Source organism: Mustela erminea, chromosome X (assembly GCF_009829155.1).
Source record: "Mustela erminea isolate mMusErm1 chromosome X, mMusErm1.Pri, whole genome shotgun sequence".
Lineage (NCBI taxonomy): Eukaryota > Metazoa > Chordata > Mammalia > Carnivora > Mustelidae > Mustela > Mustela erminea.
This window is the reverse complement of record NC_045635.1, coordinates 66985497-67004776: the sequence shown is the minus strand read 5'-3', so window position 1 is coordinate 67004776 and position 19280 is coordinate 66985497. Positions and strand designations below refer to the sequence as shown.

General features: G+C 34.7%; 1 protein-coding gene across 1 annotated transcript in view; it reads right to left on the bottom strand.

Moving 5' to 3' along the window:
* The window catches only part of TENT5D (terminal nucleotidyltransferase 5D), a 50424-nt gene extending 31558 nt beyond the window's left edge, over positions 1-18866 (bottom strand). The window contains exons 1-2 of the mRNA XM_032331755.1: positions 18767-18866; positions 13734-13806 (exon numbers count right to left, since the gene is read on the bottom strand). The gene's annotated coding sequence lies outside the window, so the exon portion shown is untranslated. The remainder of the gene's footprint in view (positions 1-13733; positions 13807-18766) is intronic.
* Between the last annotated feature and the right edge of the window lie 414 nt (positions 18867-19280).

Genomic DNA, 19280 nt, shown 5'->3' with positions numbered 1-19280 from the left:
ACATAGTACTACAAGTACTCTCCTTAGCAACAGACAACAAAAAGAAATAAAAGGCATTCAAATTGGCAAAGAAGAAGTCAAACTCCCACCCTTTGCACATGACATGATACTTTGTGTGGAAAATCCAAAATATTTCACCCCCAAATTACTAGATCTCATATAGGAATTCAGCAAAGTGGCAGGATATAAAATCAACACAGAGAGATCACTTGCATTTCTTTGCACTAGCAATGAGACAGAAGAAAAAGAAATTAAGGAATCAATACCATTTTCAATTGCACCAAATACCATAAGATACCTAGGAATAAACCTCACCAATCAGTCAAAGGACCTGTACTCTTAAAACTATAGAAAATTTTAGTATTTTATTCTCTCATTCATATATTCTTATCTGGATAAAATGACAAGGTGGAAAAACTCACCACAAAAAAAAGAACAAGAGACAGTATTAATGGCTAGGGAACTAATCAATATAGACATTGGTAATACGTTGGATCTAGAGTTCAGAATGATGATTCTCAAGATGCTAGCTGGGCTCGAAAAAGTCATGGGAGATATTAGAGAAAACCCATCTGGAGAAATAAAATCGCTTTCTGGAGAAATAAAATCCCTTTCTGGAGAAATAAAATAACTAAATTCTAACCAGGCTGAAATGAAAAAAAAAATATTAATGAGATGCAATAAAAACTGGAGCTCTTACTGTTAAGATAAATGAGGCAGAAGAGAGAATTAGTGATATTGAAGACCAAATGGTGGGAAATAAAGAAGCTGAACAAAAGAGAGACAAACAATTACTGGACCATGAGGGAAGAATTCGAAAGATAAGTGATACCATAAGACAAAACAATATTAGAATAATCGGAATTCCAGAAGAAGAAGAAAGAGACAGAGGAGCAGAAGGAATATTGGAATTATAGTAGAGAATTTCCCTAATACAGCAAAGGAACAAGTATCAAAATCCAGGAGGCACAGAGAAACCCCCTGAAAATCAATAAAAATGGGTCCACACCCTGTCTTTTAATAGTAGAACTTCAAGTCTTAGTGACAAAGAGAAAATCCTGAAAGCAACTCGGGACAAGAAGTCTGTAACATACAGGTATAAATATTAGATTGGCAGCAGTCTTATCCACAGAGACCTGGCAGGCCAGAAAGAACTGGCATGATATATTCAGAGCACTAAATGAGAAAAACATGCAGCCAAGAATACTATATCCAGCTAGGCTATCATTGAAAATAGAAGGAATGATAAAAAGTTTCCAGGACGAACAAAAATTAAAAAAATTTGAAAACACCAAACCAGCCCTACAGGAAATATTGAAAGAGGTCCTCTAAGCAAAGAGAGAGCCTAGAAGTAGTAGACCAGAAAGGAACAGAGACAATATACATCAACAGTCACCTTACAGGCACCTTACAGGCACTGTACAGGCAATACAATGGCACTAAATTCATATCTTTCAATAGTTACACTGAATGTAAATGGGCTAAATGCCCCAATCAAAAGACACAGGGGATCAGAATGGATTAAAAAAAAAAAAGACCCATTGATATGCTGTCTGCAAGAAACTCATTTTAGACCCAAAGACACGTCCAGATTTAAAGTTAGGGGGTGGAAAACAATTTACCATGCTAATGGACATCAGAAGAAAGCAGGAGTGGCAATCCTTATATCAGATCAATTAGATTTTAAGCCAAAGACTATAATAAGAGATGAGGAAGGACACTATATCATACTCAAAGGGTCTGTCCAACAAGAAGATCTAACAATTTTAAATATCTAAGCCCCTAACGTGGGAGAAGCCAACTATATAAACCAATTAAAAACAAAATCAAAGAAACACATCAAAATAATACAATAATAGTAGGGGAATTTAACACTCCCCTCATTGAAATGGACAGATCATCCAAGCAAAAGATCAACAAGGAAATAAAGGCCTTAAACGACACACTGGACCAGATGGACATCACAGATATATTCAGAACATTTCATCCCAAAGCAACAGAATACACATTCTTCTCTAGTGCACATGGAACATTCTCCAGAATAGATCACATCCTCGGTCCTAAATCAGGACTCAACCGGTATCAAAAGATTGGGATCATTCCCTGCATATTTTCAGACCACAATGCTCTGAAGCTAGAACTCAATCACAAGAGGAAAGTTGGAAAGAACTCAGACACATGGAGGCTAAAGAGCATCCTACTAAAGAATGAATGGGTCAACCAGGAAATTAAAGAATAATTGAAAACATTCATGGAAACAAATGATAATGAAAACACAACGGTTCAAAATCTGGGGGACATAGAAAAGGCAGTCCTGAGAGGAAAGTATACAGTGATACAAGCCTTTCTCAAGAAACAAGAAAGGTCTCAAATACACAACCTAACCCTACACCTAAAGGAGAAGAAGGAAGAACAGCAAAGAAAGCCTAAACCTAGTAGGAGAAGAGAAATAATAAAGATCAGAGCAGAAATCAATGAACGAGAAACCAAAAGAATAGTAGAACAAATCAATGAAACTAGGAGGTGGTTCTCTGAAAGAATTAATATGATGGATACATCACTAGCCAGACTTATCAAAAAGAAAATAGAAAAGACCCAAATAAATAAAATCATGAATGAAAGAGGAGAGATCACAACCAACACCAAAGAAATACAAACAATTATAAGAACATACTATGAGCAGCTATACACCAGCAAATTTGACAATCTGGAAGAAATGGATGCATTTCTAGACACATATAAACTACCAAAACTGAACAAGGAAGAAACAGAAATCCTGAAAAGACCCATAACCAGTAAGGATATTGAAGCAGCCATCAAAAAATCTCCCAACAAGCAAAGGGAGATGGGGGCCAGATGGCTTCCCAGGGGAATTCTACCAAACACTTTAAGAATAATTAATACCTGTTCTCCTGAAACTGTTTCAAAAAATAGAAATGGAAGGAAAACTTCCAAACTCATTTGATGAGGCCAGAATTACCTTGACCCCAAAACCAGACAAAGAGCCAATCAAAAAAGAGAATTACAGACCAGTATCCTTGATGTACACAGAGGCAAAAATTCTCATCAAAATTCTAGCCAATAGGGGCGCCTGGGTGGCTCAGAGAGTTAAGCCTCTGCTTTCGGCTCAGGTCATGATCCCAGGGTCCTGGGATCGAGTCCCGCATCGGGCTCTCTGCTCGGCGGGGAGCCTGCTTCCTCCTCTCTCTCTCTCTGCCTGCCTCTCTGCCTGCTTGTGATCTCTGTCTGTCAAATAAATAAATAAAATCTTTAAAAAAAAAAATTCTAGCCAATAGGATCCAACAGTACATTAAAAGGATTATTCACCACAACCAAATGGGAGTTATTCCTGGGCGCAAGACTGGTTCAAGATCTGCAAATGAATCAATGCAACACAATTAATCAATTAATAAATAATAAATAATCAATTAATAAAAGAAAGAACAAGAATCATATGATACTCTCAGTAGATGCTGAAAAAGCATTTGACAAAGTATCCCATCCTTTCTTGATCAAAACTCTTAAAAGTGTAGGGGCAGAGTGTACATACCTCAATATCATCAAAGCCATCTGAGAAAAACCCACAGTGAATATCATTCTCCATGAGGAAAAACTGAGATCTTTTCCACAAAGATCAGGAACATGACAGGGATGTCCACTATCACCACAGCTATTCAACATAGTACTAGAAGTCCTAGCCTCAGCAATCAGAGAACAATAATAAACAGATGGAATCCAAATTAGCAAAGAAGAAGTCAAATTCTCACTCTTTGCATATGATATGATACTTTATGTGCAAAGCCCAAAATACTCCACTCCAAAGCTGCTAGAACCCATACAGGAATTCAGTAAAGTGTCAGGATATAAAATCAATGCACAGAAATCAGTTGCATTTCTTTACACCAACAACAAGACAAAAGAAAGAGAAACTAAGGAGTCTATCCCATTTACAATTGCACCCAAAACCATAAGATACCTAGGAATAAACCTAACCAAAGAGGCAAAAAATCTGTACTCAGAAAACTACAAAGTACTCATATAAGAAATTGAGGAAGACACAAAGAAATGGAAAAGTGTTCCATGCTCATGGATTGGAAGAACAAATATTGTGAAAATGTCTATGCTACCTAAAGTAATCTACACATTTAATGCAATCCTTATCAAAATACCATCAGTTTTTTTCAAAGAAATGGAAAAAATAATCCTAAAATTTATATGGTGCCAGAAAAGACCCTAAATAGCCAGAGGATTGTTGAAAAAGAAAGCCAAAGTTGGTGGCATCACATTTCCAGACTTCAAACTCTATTACAAAGTTGTCATCATCAACACACTATGGTACTGGCACAAAAACAGACACATAGATCAATGGAACAGAATAGAGAACCCAGAAATAGACCCTCAACTCTATGGTCAACTAATCTTCGACAAAGCAGGAAAAATGTCTAATGGAAAAAAGACAGTCTTTTCAAAAAATGGTATTGGGAAAATTGGATAGCTACATGCAGAAGAATGAAACTGGACCATTTTCTTATACCACACACACAAATAGATTCGAAATGGATGAAAGACCTCAATGCATGATAGGAATCCATCAAAATCCTTGAGGAGAACACAGGCAGCAACCTCTTCAACCTCAGCTGCAGGAACTTCTTCCTAGAAACTTTGCCAAAGGCAAGGGAAGCAAGGGCAAAAATGAACTCTTGGGACTTCGTCAAGATCAAAAGCTTTTGCACAGCAAAGGAAACAGTCAACAAAACCTAAAGACAACTGACAGAATGGGAGAAGATATTCACAAATGACATATCAGATAAAAGGCTAGTATCCAAAATCTATAAAGAACTTATCAAACTCAACACCCAAAGAACAAATAATCCAATTAAGAAATGGGAAGAGGACGTGAACAGACATTTCTGCAAAGAAGACATCCAGATGGCCAACAAACACATGAAAAAATGCTCCATATCACTCGGCATCAGGGAAATACAAATCAAAACCACAATGAGATACCACCTCACACCAGTCAGAATGGCTAGAATTAACAAGTCAGGAAATGACAGATGTTGGAGAGGGTGCAGAGAAAAGGGAACCCTCCTACACTGTTGGTGGAAATGTAAGCTTGTGTAGCCCCTTTGGAAAACAGTATGGAGGTTCCTCAAAAAGTTGAAAATAGAGCTACCATACAACCCAGCAATCTCACTACTGGGTATTAACCCTAAAGATATAAATGTAGTGATCCAGAGGGGCACGTGCACCAGAATGTTTATAGCAGCAATGTCCAGTATAGCCAAACTGTGGAAAGAACCTTGATGTCCATCAACAGATGAATGGATAAAGATGATGTGGTACACACACACACACACACACACACACACACACACACACACACACACAGGAATACTATGCAGCCATCAAAAAAAATGAAATTTTTGCCATTTGCAAAGACATGGATGGAACTAGAGGGTACTATGCTTAGTGAAATAAGTCAATCAGAGAAAGACAATTATCATATGATCTCCCTGATGTGAGCAATTTAAGAGGCAGAGTGGGGAGTTTGGGGGTTAGGGAAGGAAAAAAATGAAACAAGATGGCATTGGGAGGGAGAAAAACCAGAAGAGACTTAATATCATTAAAAAAAACTGAGGGTTGCTGGGGAATGGGGGGTATGGAGAGGGTGGTTGGGTCATGGACATTGGGGAGGGTATGTGCTATGGTGAGTTAGTGAGTGCTGTGAAGTGTATAAGCCTGACGATTCACAGACCTGTAACTCCTGTGGCAAATAATACTTTATATGTTAATAAAACTAATGAATTTTTAAAAAGCTGTAATCTTCAAGACATTATGGTATTGGTACAAAAACAGACACATAGACCAATGGAACAGGACAGAGAACCCAGAAACGGACCCTCAGTTCTATGGTTGACAAACTTTTGACAAAGCAGGAAAAAATATCCAGTGGAAAAAAGACTGTGTCTTCAACAAATGGTGTTGGGAAAATCGGACAGCCACATGCAGCACAATGAAACTGGACATTTTTAATACACCATCCACAAAAACAAACTCAAAATGGATGAAGGATCAAATGTGAGACAGGTATCCCATTTGTGGGAATGCAATCTGGTAAAGTCACTCTGGAAAATAGTATGGAGGTTCCTCAAGAAGTTAAAAATAGAGCTATGCTACAACACAGCACAACTAGATATTTACCTAAGGGTTACAAATGTACTGATCCAAGGGGCACCTGCATCCCAATGTTTATAGCAGCGATGTCCAAAATAGCCAAAGATGGAAAGAGCCAAGATGTCCATCAAAGGATGAATGGATAAGGAAGATGTGGTATATATACATAATGGAAAAATACTCAGCCATCAAAAGAAACAATCTTTCCATTTGCAGTGATGTGGATGGAACTAGAGGGTATTTTGTTAATGATGAAGTCAGTGAGAGAAAGAGTATTATCATATGATGTCATTCATTTGGGGAATTTCTGAAACTAAATAGAAGATCATAAGGGAAGGGAGGGGAAAATAAAATAACATGAAATCAGAGAGTGAGACAAACCATAAGTGATTCTTAACTATAAGAAAAATACTGAGGGTTGCTGGAGGGGAGGTGGGTGGGGGGATGGGGTAACTGGGTGATGGGCATTAAGGAGGACATGTGATAGAATGAGCACTAGGTGTTATATGCAACTGATGATTTTCATATCATTATATGCAAATGATGATTCCCAATTCAATTCTGATGATTCTTAGAATTCTAACTCTGAAACTAATAGTACACTATATGTTAATTAATTGAATTTAAATAATTTTTTTATAAAAAATGAGATAGTATTTTTCTTAAAGTAGCAATTTCAAATAAGATGGAAACAAAGATTTATGTACCAAAATACTCAATGTGGATTAAACATTTGAAAAAGGTTAGATACTTTATACAAAATAAACCATTAACTATCTAAAATCACCTCAAAATAGACAATTAACCAGACATTTAAAATCATTTCAACATAGTATTTGAAGGGGCACATGCCCCCAGTGTTTATAGCAGAAATGTCAACAATAACCAAAATATGGAAAGAGCCCACATGTCATTCAACAGATGAATGCATAAAGAAGATGTGGTGTGTGTATATATATACATATATGTATATGTATGTATATATGTATATGTATATATTTTATTACTCGGTCATCAAAAAGAATGAACTCTTGCCATTTACCACCATATAGATGGAACTAAAGGGTATTACATTAAGTGAAATAACTTAACTCAGTGAAAAAGAGAATTACAAACATATGATTTCACTCATATGTGGAATTTAAAAAACAAAACAGATGAACACAAGAGAAGGGAAGGGAAAGTAAAATAAGATGAAAACAGAGAGGAAGATAAACCATAACAGACTCTTAAGTATAGGAAACAAACTGAGGGTTGCTAGAGGGGGAGTAGGTGGGGGAATGGGGTAACTGGGTGATGGGCATGGAAGACAGCACTAGAAGTAATGAGTACTGGGTGTTGTATGCACGGATGAATCACTAAATTCTACCTCTGAAACTAGTAATATGGTATATGTTAATTTTTAAAAATTAAAAAAAATAAAACCATTTTAAAAGAATAAATAATAGTGGAAAATTTCAAGATATTAATATTGGATACAAAATGTTACATACTATGATCCAAATTATGAAGAATATGATATACATATCATACATATAGGCAGAAAAAATAAAATATAATAGGCTATCTTTTGGTAATATTTCAGTTTTTAAAAACTTTTTTGTCATTCCTGCAATTTTCTTCATAAACATGACATTTAGAATCCAAAAAATGGGATTTAAAAGACAAAAACAGCTGAGCATAGTAGAAGGAAAGGAAAAACAAAATAAGATAAAAACAGAGAGGGAGGTAAACCATAAGAGACTCTTAATTATAAGAAACAAACTGAGGGTTGCTAGAAGAGAAGTGTGTGTGGGGATGGGATAATTGAGTGATGGCCATTAAAGAAGGCATTTGGTGTAATAAGCACTGAGTGGTATATGAAACTGATGAGTCACTAAATTCTACCTCTGAAACTAATAATGAACTATATGTTAAGTAAATTGAACTTAAACACAAAATTTCTTAAAAATATATAACAATTTCATTATCAACTTGAGGTTTAGTTGTGGTATATTACATCAGAGTTGAATGCAAAAAAATTTGCAGTTTTTTGTTTCTTATGATTAATAAATATTTATGAAGAAACTAACTAACCATAATGCTAGGCAATAAGGATAAAGAGTATCCCAAAACCATTTTCTTTAGAATTTATCAAGCAGCATATAAGATTTCTTTTTATTTATTTATTTTTTAAAAGATTTTATTTATTTATTTGACAGAGAGAGATCACAAGTAGATGGAGAGGCAGGCAGAGAGAGAGAGATAGAGGGAAGCAGGCTCCCTGCTGAGCAGGGAGCCCGATGCAGGACTGGATCCCAGGACCCTGAGATCACGACCTGAGCTGAAGGCAGCGGCTTAACCCACTGAGCCACCCAGGTGCCCCTAAGATTTCTTTTTATTTATTTATTTATTTATTTATTTTTAAAGATTTTATTTATCTATTTGACATAGAGAGCGAGATCACAAGTAGGCAGAGGCAGGCAGAGAGAGAGGGGGAAGCAGGCTCCCCGCCAAGCAGAGAGCCCGATGTGGGGCTCGATCCCAGGACCCTGAGATCATGACCCGAGCCGAAGGCAGAGGCTTTAACCCACTGAGCAACCCAGGCGCCCCTCTAAGATTTCTTTTTAAATGCTAGGTAACATTATTTCAAATGTTAAGGGTCTATCATATTTCTGTCTCGAGTTTTTGCTGATGTATTTTCAAAATCCCATTCATGTAGACATCCAGAATGAAATGTTTCTTTAGGACAAAGATAAATTTTAAGTACAATTCTTAGTATGATTGTTACATTTGGGTTTTTGTTCTTTAAATTTCTATTTGAGAACATTTGTATTTGCTATGAAATGCCTCTTTCCTTTTAATCAGCATAAAAATAAATGATATTCATGACATGAAAAACTTCCTTTTTAATCTTTAATCTCTTTAATCTTCTTGATTAAATATGATTAACAGAAAAAGAAACAACATTCAAATAAAATAGTATATTATTTGAGTAACCCAAGCCCCCTAAATCACTTGTACCTGATGTTTTCAGATAACTGAAGCAAAAATAATCAGTATGTACACATATAAGTGGGAGTTCATATAGCTTTTATATCTGAGTTCCCTTAATAACACTTAGTTTAAATTATGGCAAAAATAAGAGCTTTATTAACACTGAGTGAAACAACATAACTATTCACTAGTGTTATAACTGGTGGCTTGAGGAAAAAGAAGTCAATAGAAGAAATAAATTCCTGCTTTCATACACTCATGCACCTGGCATGGACCTTATTTGCATAATATAACATTATTAACTAAATATTCGCCTTAATTGCACTGTATCCTATGAATTCCAGGAAACCTTCCTGAGTCTAAATATAGAAACCTAGGTTGAGCTTGAGATTCCTTGGTTAAGCGTGACTTTAAAAGTATCCAAAAGGGTTGTTACTGAGGATGAATATGAGAATTAGTAAGAAAAGAAATTAGGGAAAAGCTAATAAGAAAGAAGAAAGGAACACTAAGAGAAATAATGCTAGTATAAATAAAACAGAAGAAATATAAAAGAATAATATAATGGAGAATATGCTTATCAAATATATATCCATAATCTTTCTTTCACTCCCTCTACCTAAAGTTGAGTAACTGCTCATTAAAGCCATACTTTACTTATTAATGTAATTGTCAAAGGGAATTTTCAAAATGATCTTTTCTACCATGTTTATAAACACATCTTAAATGAAGGGTTATCTGTAGGGTGAAATAAAAAAATGAAAGGCTTCATTCACACTAACCTGATGTATAGTCTTTAGCAAGTTCCATAACCTTTCTTTTTCCTTCCATTCATACATTTATTTGTGCCTCTCTAAACTTTGTAACTTACCTCCAGTTAGGGAAACTTCAGTTAGATAGACATGAAATGTTCAATTTCTTTTAACAAAGAATTAAATTTGAAAAAAAAAGAAATAGGTTATTAACTTTTGTGTAGTCTGGATCATCACCTATGTCTCATTATGCTTCAGCTTAGGGCCTGACTTAGAAATAGGTCAAAGGGATTTAGTTATCATACAAAGTCACTTTTTTGATTTCAGAGAACTGAGATACCATGATGTCTGGAATAATTTGTGAAATGAAATTTTAAGCCTTTTTTGGCGAAACATGGAATTTGAGACTTGTTGTGGTAAAAGTGGTTTATCTCAATGAAAAATCTAATAAATCCCATTTGAATAAATTCCTCTCAAGAGTGCCCATACGATTAGCTTCTTACTATTCTACATTTTTTCCATAAATTTTTATTTTTTTTTCTTTACATTCTTGTCAGAATTTGCCTTTTAATTGACTGCCTCTTTTATTCTAGTTTTATGATGGATCACGGGATATATATTTCCCCTCTATATCATCACATTCCTTACCTAATACGCATTTTAGAAAGAGTAATATACATGAAAATGTTACTTTTCAGGATACCTCAACTACAACTGATCAACAATAGTCTTTAAAATTGTGAGGTTCAGAGAAGAGGGAAGCATATGACAAACCTTCTAGCCTAGACCAAGGCTATGATAATCAAACAGACAATGGAGGATATACTCAAACTTTGTTTTCTTTTGCCTGGTACACTGACATTGTCCTGTAGACAGTCTTAACTTTTGACTGAAAAGAACATAATAAAAGCTATTCTGGATTAGTCCATCTTCCTCAGTATTCTGTTATCAGTTGTGCAGTTCTGAGCACATACTAGGCAATCAATATTTCATTGAACTGTTCTTGCATATCTGACTTCTAACCTATCCCATATAAAAACCATAAATTCTTCCAATAAATGCATGCAAATTTAACTCCTGTTTGAATCTTCATTTTCAGTATACAAAACCTTTTTTAACATATAAAATACTTTTCATTTATCTTAATGCAGCTATTTCTACCCTATGTCCCAGTATTCTACTTCCAGCACACACCTTAGAGAACTCTTGCAAATATGTACCGTGTTATACAGTTAGTCACCACAGCATTTCTTGTAATTGGAAAAGAATATGAAAACAACCTATAAATTACCATGAAGAGGGAATGGATAAATAAAATGAGCCATATTTATATGATAAATTATATGATAAAATATTTATAGGATAAATTATTATATATATACATGTATAAATATCAACATGGGTAGGTCTCGTAAGTAATGTTGAGTAAAAGGTATGGAACCTAGACATATACTAAGGGTAATATTGATATAAATTTAAAGACATGTATAAAATATTGTATATTTCCCATGAATGTATATTTATGCATGGAAAAGAGTAAACACAGTACTTCATGAAAGTAGTTGTTTCCAAGAGGGAGAGCAAAGAATAAGACTAGTGAGTGTAGTCAAAGGAGACTTCAAATTCACTATGCTGTTTTATTTATTTTATTTTAAGGGGCGCCTGGGTGGCTCAGTTTGTTAAGCAACTGCTTAGCAGGGAGTCTGCTTCTCCCTCTGACCTCTCCCCTCTCATGCTCTCTCTCTCAAATATATAAGTAAAATCTTAAAAAAAAAGGGGGGGGGAGTCTGAGGGTTTTGAAGGGACGGGGGGTGGGAGGTTGGGGTACCAGGTGGTGGGTATTATAGAGGGCACGGATTGCATGGAGCACGGGGTGTGGTGCAAAAATAATGAATACTGTTATGCTGGAAATAAAAAATAAATAAATAAATAAATAAATAAATAAATAAATAAATAAATGAATAAATAAAAGAAAAAAAAGAACTGGAAACAAGTGTGACAAAATACTGACTATTGTCAGGGGACCTGGGCAGCTCAGTTAGTTAAACATTCAATACTTGGCTTTGGCTCAGGTCCTGATCTCACATCTTGATCTTAAGAGTCCTGAGATCCATTTTTCTCCATGCTCAGCAGGCAGTCTGCTTGTCCCTCTCCCTCTGCTTCTCCTCCTCCCCCTTATCTTTCAAAAACAAACAAATTAATGTTTTAAAAATATTGACTGTTGTAAATTCTTAGAAGAGTTAGAAACGTGGATGTTTAATATTTTTATATATTCTGTATTTTAAAAATTTCTCATAAAAATAAATTTTCTTATAAAACTACAAAGAGACTCATGTAATACTGATAGCATATACTATAAACTTATTAAAAACAAAAAAGGAATACTTCCCTCTATGACTGAGTAGGGCTGAGTCACAGAAAGATCACCAACTCTTAGCTGCTTAAGATACTAGGAACAAATTCATATTTGCTCTACCCATATACTCCATGATTTTATGCTGAGTCAAACAACCCATTCACTCTACGGAAAATATGAAATATTCTATTAATATTAGTCTAGTCTGATCCAAGCACTTCTAGAACTTTTTGTAACTCCTTCTCTGGCCCCACGCTTGACATTAATTTTTTCTCATGAAGTGATGAACAGAAATGCCACAATGTTTCCAAAGACAAAGGTACCATGGTTTTATATCAGAATGATTTTCTCTTGTGTTTCAAATCCCTTTCTTGATGTTTACCTCTTTGTTAAGGATTTCTTGGCTGCAGGAGACATTACTAAGCTATCATTTCTGAGAGCCTCTGGGTATTCTAACATTCAGGGTAATCTCATTTAAACTTCATAATAAATCTGGGGAATAAATACTATTACCCCTGTTTTTGCAAATGAGGAAATTGAAACAAAGAAATTAAATAACTTGTCCTAGATAATCATGTATTAAATATAAGAAGCAGAAAATCAAATCTAGCTCTCAATGACTCTAAATGTTCTGTTCTTTCTAATGCCTTCAAAGTGAAAAATTTTATAACAACTTCATAATCTCTTTCCTGGATCCAATTTTACCAGTTTCAGTGAAAAAGTTCAAAATCTAGACATGTTATGGTGCATTGCATTTTCCATGGTTATCCCTAAAAAAGAATAAGCTGAGAGATGTTTCATTGTTGTTATTTAGATGCTTTGTTGGTAATGTTGTGTATCTGTTGACTTAATATAAAGGCAGCACTAGATAATTATAGAGCTAGATTAGTGGTCCTTAACTGGAAGTGATTTTATTCTCCAGAGGATATTTGGCAATCTCTGGAGACATTTTTGGTTGTCACAACTTTGGAGGTGGTAGGAAGCTACTGGTATGTAGAGGGCCAAGGATGCTGTTAAATGCCCTACAATGTACAGTGAAGTCCTCCAAAACAAATAATTGACCAGCCCAAAATGTCTATAGCATTGGATAAAAAAACCCTGACACAAGGGGAAGAATTGTGGAGTACACTATAGCTGACTTTAGGAAAAATAATATTTGAAAATAATAGAATGTATGTTAAGTATACTGGAATTTTAAAACTTTAAGAAATAGAATATATGTACTAAAATATAGAGAAGTCAAAGAAGTTACAAAACATTCTAACACTGTTCTAACCCATTATCAGATAAATTTCTAAAACCATGAGAATGACTTTGAGAGAATTTTGACTTGAGATTCCACAATCAGTCTATGGTAAGAAAGTAATAGTAAATAAAAGCAGTATCTACAACTAAGTGTGTGGTGCTGTGGTCAGGAAAATGGGATACAAGAGTAGAGAGTAATAGACTTTTAAGAGAGTATTTTTTTTTTTTACCTTGCCTTCACCTTTCTGATAAGTCTCTTATTTTTGCTTTTTCTTTTCTTAAAGAGTTTTCTTCAACCAGCTCCTAGATGGTAAAATAATAGAGATATGGAAAATTTTATTAAAAATGAGTTTCTCTATGAGCACCTACACCTATGTTAAAGAATTTCGGAATCATACAACTCTCAAAACTAATTTGAAATTATCCCAGAGTGGGAAAGTATCTCTAATAATAGCAAATGCTTTATTCTTTTTCACCATTTCACCCTTTAAGAATCAATCAACTCATCTAATGACAAGATATAATTGCATTGATCATTCAAGTTTTAAAAAGTTTTCCTGGTAGGGGCGCCTGGGTGGCTCAGTGGGTTAAGCCACTGCCTTTGGCTCAGGTCATGATCTCAGGGACCTGGGATCGAGTACCGCATCGGGCTCTCTGCTCAGCAGGGAGCCTGCTTCTCTCTCTCTCTCTCTGCCTGCCTCTCTGTCTACTTGTGATCTCTCTCTGTCAAATTAATAAATAAAAAAAAAATCTTAAAAAAAAAAAGTTTTCCTGGTAAAGTCAAATTTTCAAGCCTTGAGTGCTCTGTTAAAAATCAAAGATTTCTAGAGAAATTCTCTTTCTGATAACTATGTATTACAATCACCAAATATCACCATTTATTATTAAAATAACAAGGAAATCTTAAGAATTATCACTTATAAAATGGTAAATGTATCTATTTTTCCTAACTATCCAAGACTTCCCTTTTTAAATTTTTATTTATTTATTTGTCAGAGAGAGAGAGAGAGAGAGAGAGAGAGAGAACAGGCAGGCAGAGTGGCAGGCAGAAGCAGAGGGAGAAGCAGGCTCCCTGCTGAGCAAGGAGCCTGATGTGGGACTTGATCCCAGGACTCTGGGATCATGACCTGAGCCAAAGGCAGCCACTTAACCAACTGTGTCACCCAGATGTCCCTATTACTTTTCTATTCAGTTGAATCTTACACTCAGTTACTGCAGTCACTCAAACCCATTCTTCTTGTCTTTGAACTTTTGTTCCTACATCATCATCTATTCACCTGAACTAATAGAATTTTAACTCTTCTGTAGCTCTAATCTTTCTCTTGCCACTTGAAGAGTGTTAGGCTAGGAAGTTCTGAAAATGAAAAACCAACAGAAAAATAAAACCAGTTAGGTGTTTGTTGCCTGCCTGGGGAAAAACTTTTCCCATTATGAACAAGAAAGACCCAACGAAGAAACAAAACAGAGGATCATAGTGGAAGGGAGGGAAAAAATAAAATAAAATGAAATCAGAGAGGAAGACAAACCATAAAAGACTCTTAACTATAAGAAACAAACATGGACGGGACTGGAAGAGATTATGCTGAGTGAAATAAGTCAAGCAGAGAGAGTCAATCATCATATGGTTTCACTTATTTGTGGAGCATAACAAATATCATGGAGGACAAGGGGTGTTAGAGAGGAGAAGGGAATTGGGGTAAATTGGAAGGGGAGGTGAATCATGAGAGACTATGGACTCTGAAAAACAATCTGAGGGGTTTGAAGTGGTGGGGGGGTGGGAGGTCGGGGTACCAGGTGGTGGGTATTATAGAGGGCACGGATTGCATGGAGCACTGGGTGTGGTGAAAAAATAATGAATACTTTTTTTCTGAAAATAAATAAATTAATTAAAAAAAAAGAAACAAACTGAGGGCTGTTGGAGGAGAGATTGGTGGGGAAATGGGAAGACTGGGTGATGGTCATTAAGGAGGGCACTTGATGTATTGAATACTGAGCAACCAATGAATAACTGAACTCTACATCTGAAACTAATGATACACTATATGTAAATTAATTGAATTTAAATAAAATAGCTTAAAAAAAGGAAAGACCCTAAGATGTAGATGGAGCTAGAGAGTATTACACTAAGTGAAATAAGTCAGTCAGAGAAAGACAAATGCCATATGATTTCACTCATATGAGGAATTTAAGAAACAAAACAAATGCTCATGGGGAGAAAAAAGAGAGGCAAACAAAGAAACAGACTCTTCACTATAGAGAAAACACTGATGACTATCAGAGGGGAGGTGGGAGCATGGGTTAAATAGGTGATGGGGATTAGGGGGTGCACTTGTGACGAGCACCAGGTTGTATAGAAGTGTTGGATCACTAAATTTTACACCCAAAATTGATATTACACTGTATGCTAACTGAAACTTAAATAATGAAGTCATTTGATACAATATAAAAAAATGTGCTATCACAAAACTGAAATTAAAATTTTTTAAAATTAAATAATTTAGATTTTAAATGAAAATTTTTAATAAATATTTTTAACTTTAAAAGGCAGAGCTTGTTCTTTTTAACACAGTAGATTGTAAAATATTTAGAAAGCTAAGAATGATAAACCATGAAAATAACTCAACTTACTGAGGGAATGATTATAATTTACCACATTAGCTTTACTTGAATAACATCAAATTTTAATATATTCAATAGATGCGGAGTGAACGTAAGATAGTGTATTTGTTCTTTAGATCTCAATGATATTGGTAAAAATTCACAAATATTTTAAAACATATCTTTCTAAGTAACCATAATTGAAATTTTCCATTTCTGAGTTTATCAACTAATAAACTGATACTGCTTCAGTTAAACTTTCATACTTAGAATTAACTAAGTTCCAAAAGAACAGTTTGGGAGGTCCTATACTTGTCATTTTTATCATTATAGCCCTGTTCAAAGGGTGAAGGGAGAAAGGTATTTGTCTATTTAGGTGAGACAAGGTTAGCAGTATTACTAAATCTGGAAGAGTGGAAGAAATACAACCAAGATCTAAGATAACACAAAATAATAAGAAATATAAATACAATAAACAATGAATTAATAATAGTTCCTATGGTGAGAGAGAAAAATTATATTGTTAAAGACTACATCTGGCTTTAAAAAGTTTAACTTTAATTATCACTGTAATAAAATAAACATTTGCAGATTTCATCCTAATATACTTAGGAGACTTAAATTCTTGATCTTAAGTGTTTAGAATATATGTTAATATAACCCCAATATATTTTCAGAGGCTATATTAACCTGGAAACAACACAAATATCCATTAGGACAATGAATAAAAAATTACAAAATGCTCATACAGTGGAATACAGCAGTAAAAATGAATCAACTATGGTTACAAGAAATAATGAAGACAAGGAACAATATGAATTACAAAAGCAAGTCAGTGAAGAAAAAACACTATGATTTACAGAGTTTAGAAATATGCAACAGTAAATAATATGTTGTTTAGGAATGCAAATATGATGATAAAACCATAAAGAAAACCTGGGAAATTATATATAAATTTGAGCAGCAGTTGCCTCTAAAAGGGGAAGGAAAGAAATGTGATTAGGGAAGGGGTACACAAGGGGATTTAAAAGGAATAGTAGTTTTCTTAAACTTGGTCACCAGTGTTTGTTGCATTGCTTTTTATTCTGTACTCATGTTTTACAAGTATTTTACAGGTATTCAATATTTAATAAAAACAATTAAAATTTGATGTCTTTCCTTTCTATACTTTCTTTGTAATAAAAATAAGTTCATTATTTTAAGATATTTCAATTCATTGCTTCAACAGCAACAATATGCACATAATTTAAGTATTTCTATTACTATACCTAAGATCAAAAATAAATTCTAAATCTAAATTTAAGACATAAGATGTCCAAGAAAAACATGAGGGCAATTTTTGGAGTCAAAATTAGTTCATAACTCATAAAAATAAAAACAATATCTGAATTTTCTCAGTTGTTCCAATATATATGTTATGCATTTTTTTTTCCCAACCTAACATGGATAATAACAAATTTGCTAACTGAACAAATATCTTTAGATCTTAATTCTACTAAAAACCTTATTTGATCCTAAAGATGCCCCTTTTAAGAAGTTCTACAATAGGCAAAACACTTTAAAAACACTTTTTAAAAAGGCTTATTTTCTAGGTTACCTACATATAACTAAAAATAACAAATAAACATGGAAATTCATAAGCTTTAATGGATTGTTCTAGTCTACACGCAGATTTACTACAGCGCTGTATTAATACACATTAAGCATTTAGGGAAGAACTTTTTTAAAAATACTTTTTCACTTTCATACCAAAAAAAGCTCTCAGTGAAATACAATTGTTTATCTAGCATGTAAAACGATGAAAGCATGATGAAATCTGCTAAGTTTTTTGTCTCTGTAAAGGTAAATCTTGAATCTGAAACATATATAGACAGAGCAAGATCAAAAAGTAAATACAGTCTTTACACAATTCATTTATGTAAGTGGTTTCCAGATTGTACTTTCCCTGAAACTTTAGAGAAAAGATAAAAAGGCTTTTCAATATCAAGAGTTTATAATTAGTTAACAGTCTGATGCCTACAAATCTTCATTAACACAAAAATGTAAAACAGTACCTTTCAGAACCATTTTGGTGCAACAGGAAACAATTCTAAAGATAAAAAGGCCACTATATATTCATTATTTCCCCCACATATTGAAATTTTAAAGATGAGAAAAAATTTAAATCTAAACGTATAGAATTCCTCAGTAAGAGAATAATTATTCTGGCTAATTTCCCCCAAAGCATGTCTTGGAATTTCCAAGAGTTTTGACTTAAAATATAGCAATACCATCAAAGATAGCCTTTCTTCCTATAAATCTAGAGAAGGCGTCTAATAAATTACCTTGAATATTTTAATGTCACATATAAAATGCCGAACAGTATTTAGTGTTTCAATTAAGCCCCCATCCCTTACAATTTGGAGAGATTTCATAGTAATTTTTGTATTTTACCCTTCTGTGAAAAATAAGAATAATTTATTACGAATTTGTATTTTACAGCAACTTCACCTCTTAAACCTGGGCTTACTTTGATTTCCCTGTCTAACTCAAAGTATTAAGAATCATAATCTTTTTTAAAACTTCAGCTGAAACTCACAACTCAAAATTTCCAACCCCGCTTATCCCATATTTCCTCACTTCATAGGGTTATATACATTTCTAAAGTACTGTAGAAACCCTATACCTTTTCCTTCATCCGTTGGACTTAAACTCTGAGAACAGAAGGGAGGGGCCAAGGTTAGCGTGTAATCTGAGGAAAGAGTTGGAGCGGAAAGTTAAGTAGAGTTCAGAGTACGACAAAAGAACTAGACGGTTAGCTGGGTGAGGAAATCCGTTAGGGGCTGGTTTAAGGACGTGAGGGGGAGGGGCATAACCCTTAGTGCCCGCCACCGCCCCCAAGCGACTGCTGCCTATCAGCCTCTTGGAGGGGCCGCCATTTTGAGGTTACACCAGCCCCGCCCCTCGGTCGTAGGCGGTTCCACACCGGGCAGTCTAGGCACGGAATCAGGAAGTACCACTGTAAACCTAGAAGCCAGGCTGGCAGAGGGTCAGAAATAGGGCAGTACTCTGAGACCTCTCGTATCAAATTTGTACCACTGCTCTGGCTGTTGCCTCACCAAAAAAGCCGTAGGGCCATGTCAAATATGGAGAGTATCCTTTCCCGTATGAATAGCTGCTCATGGGCTGAAGGGAAGGGG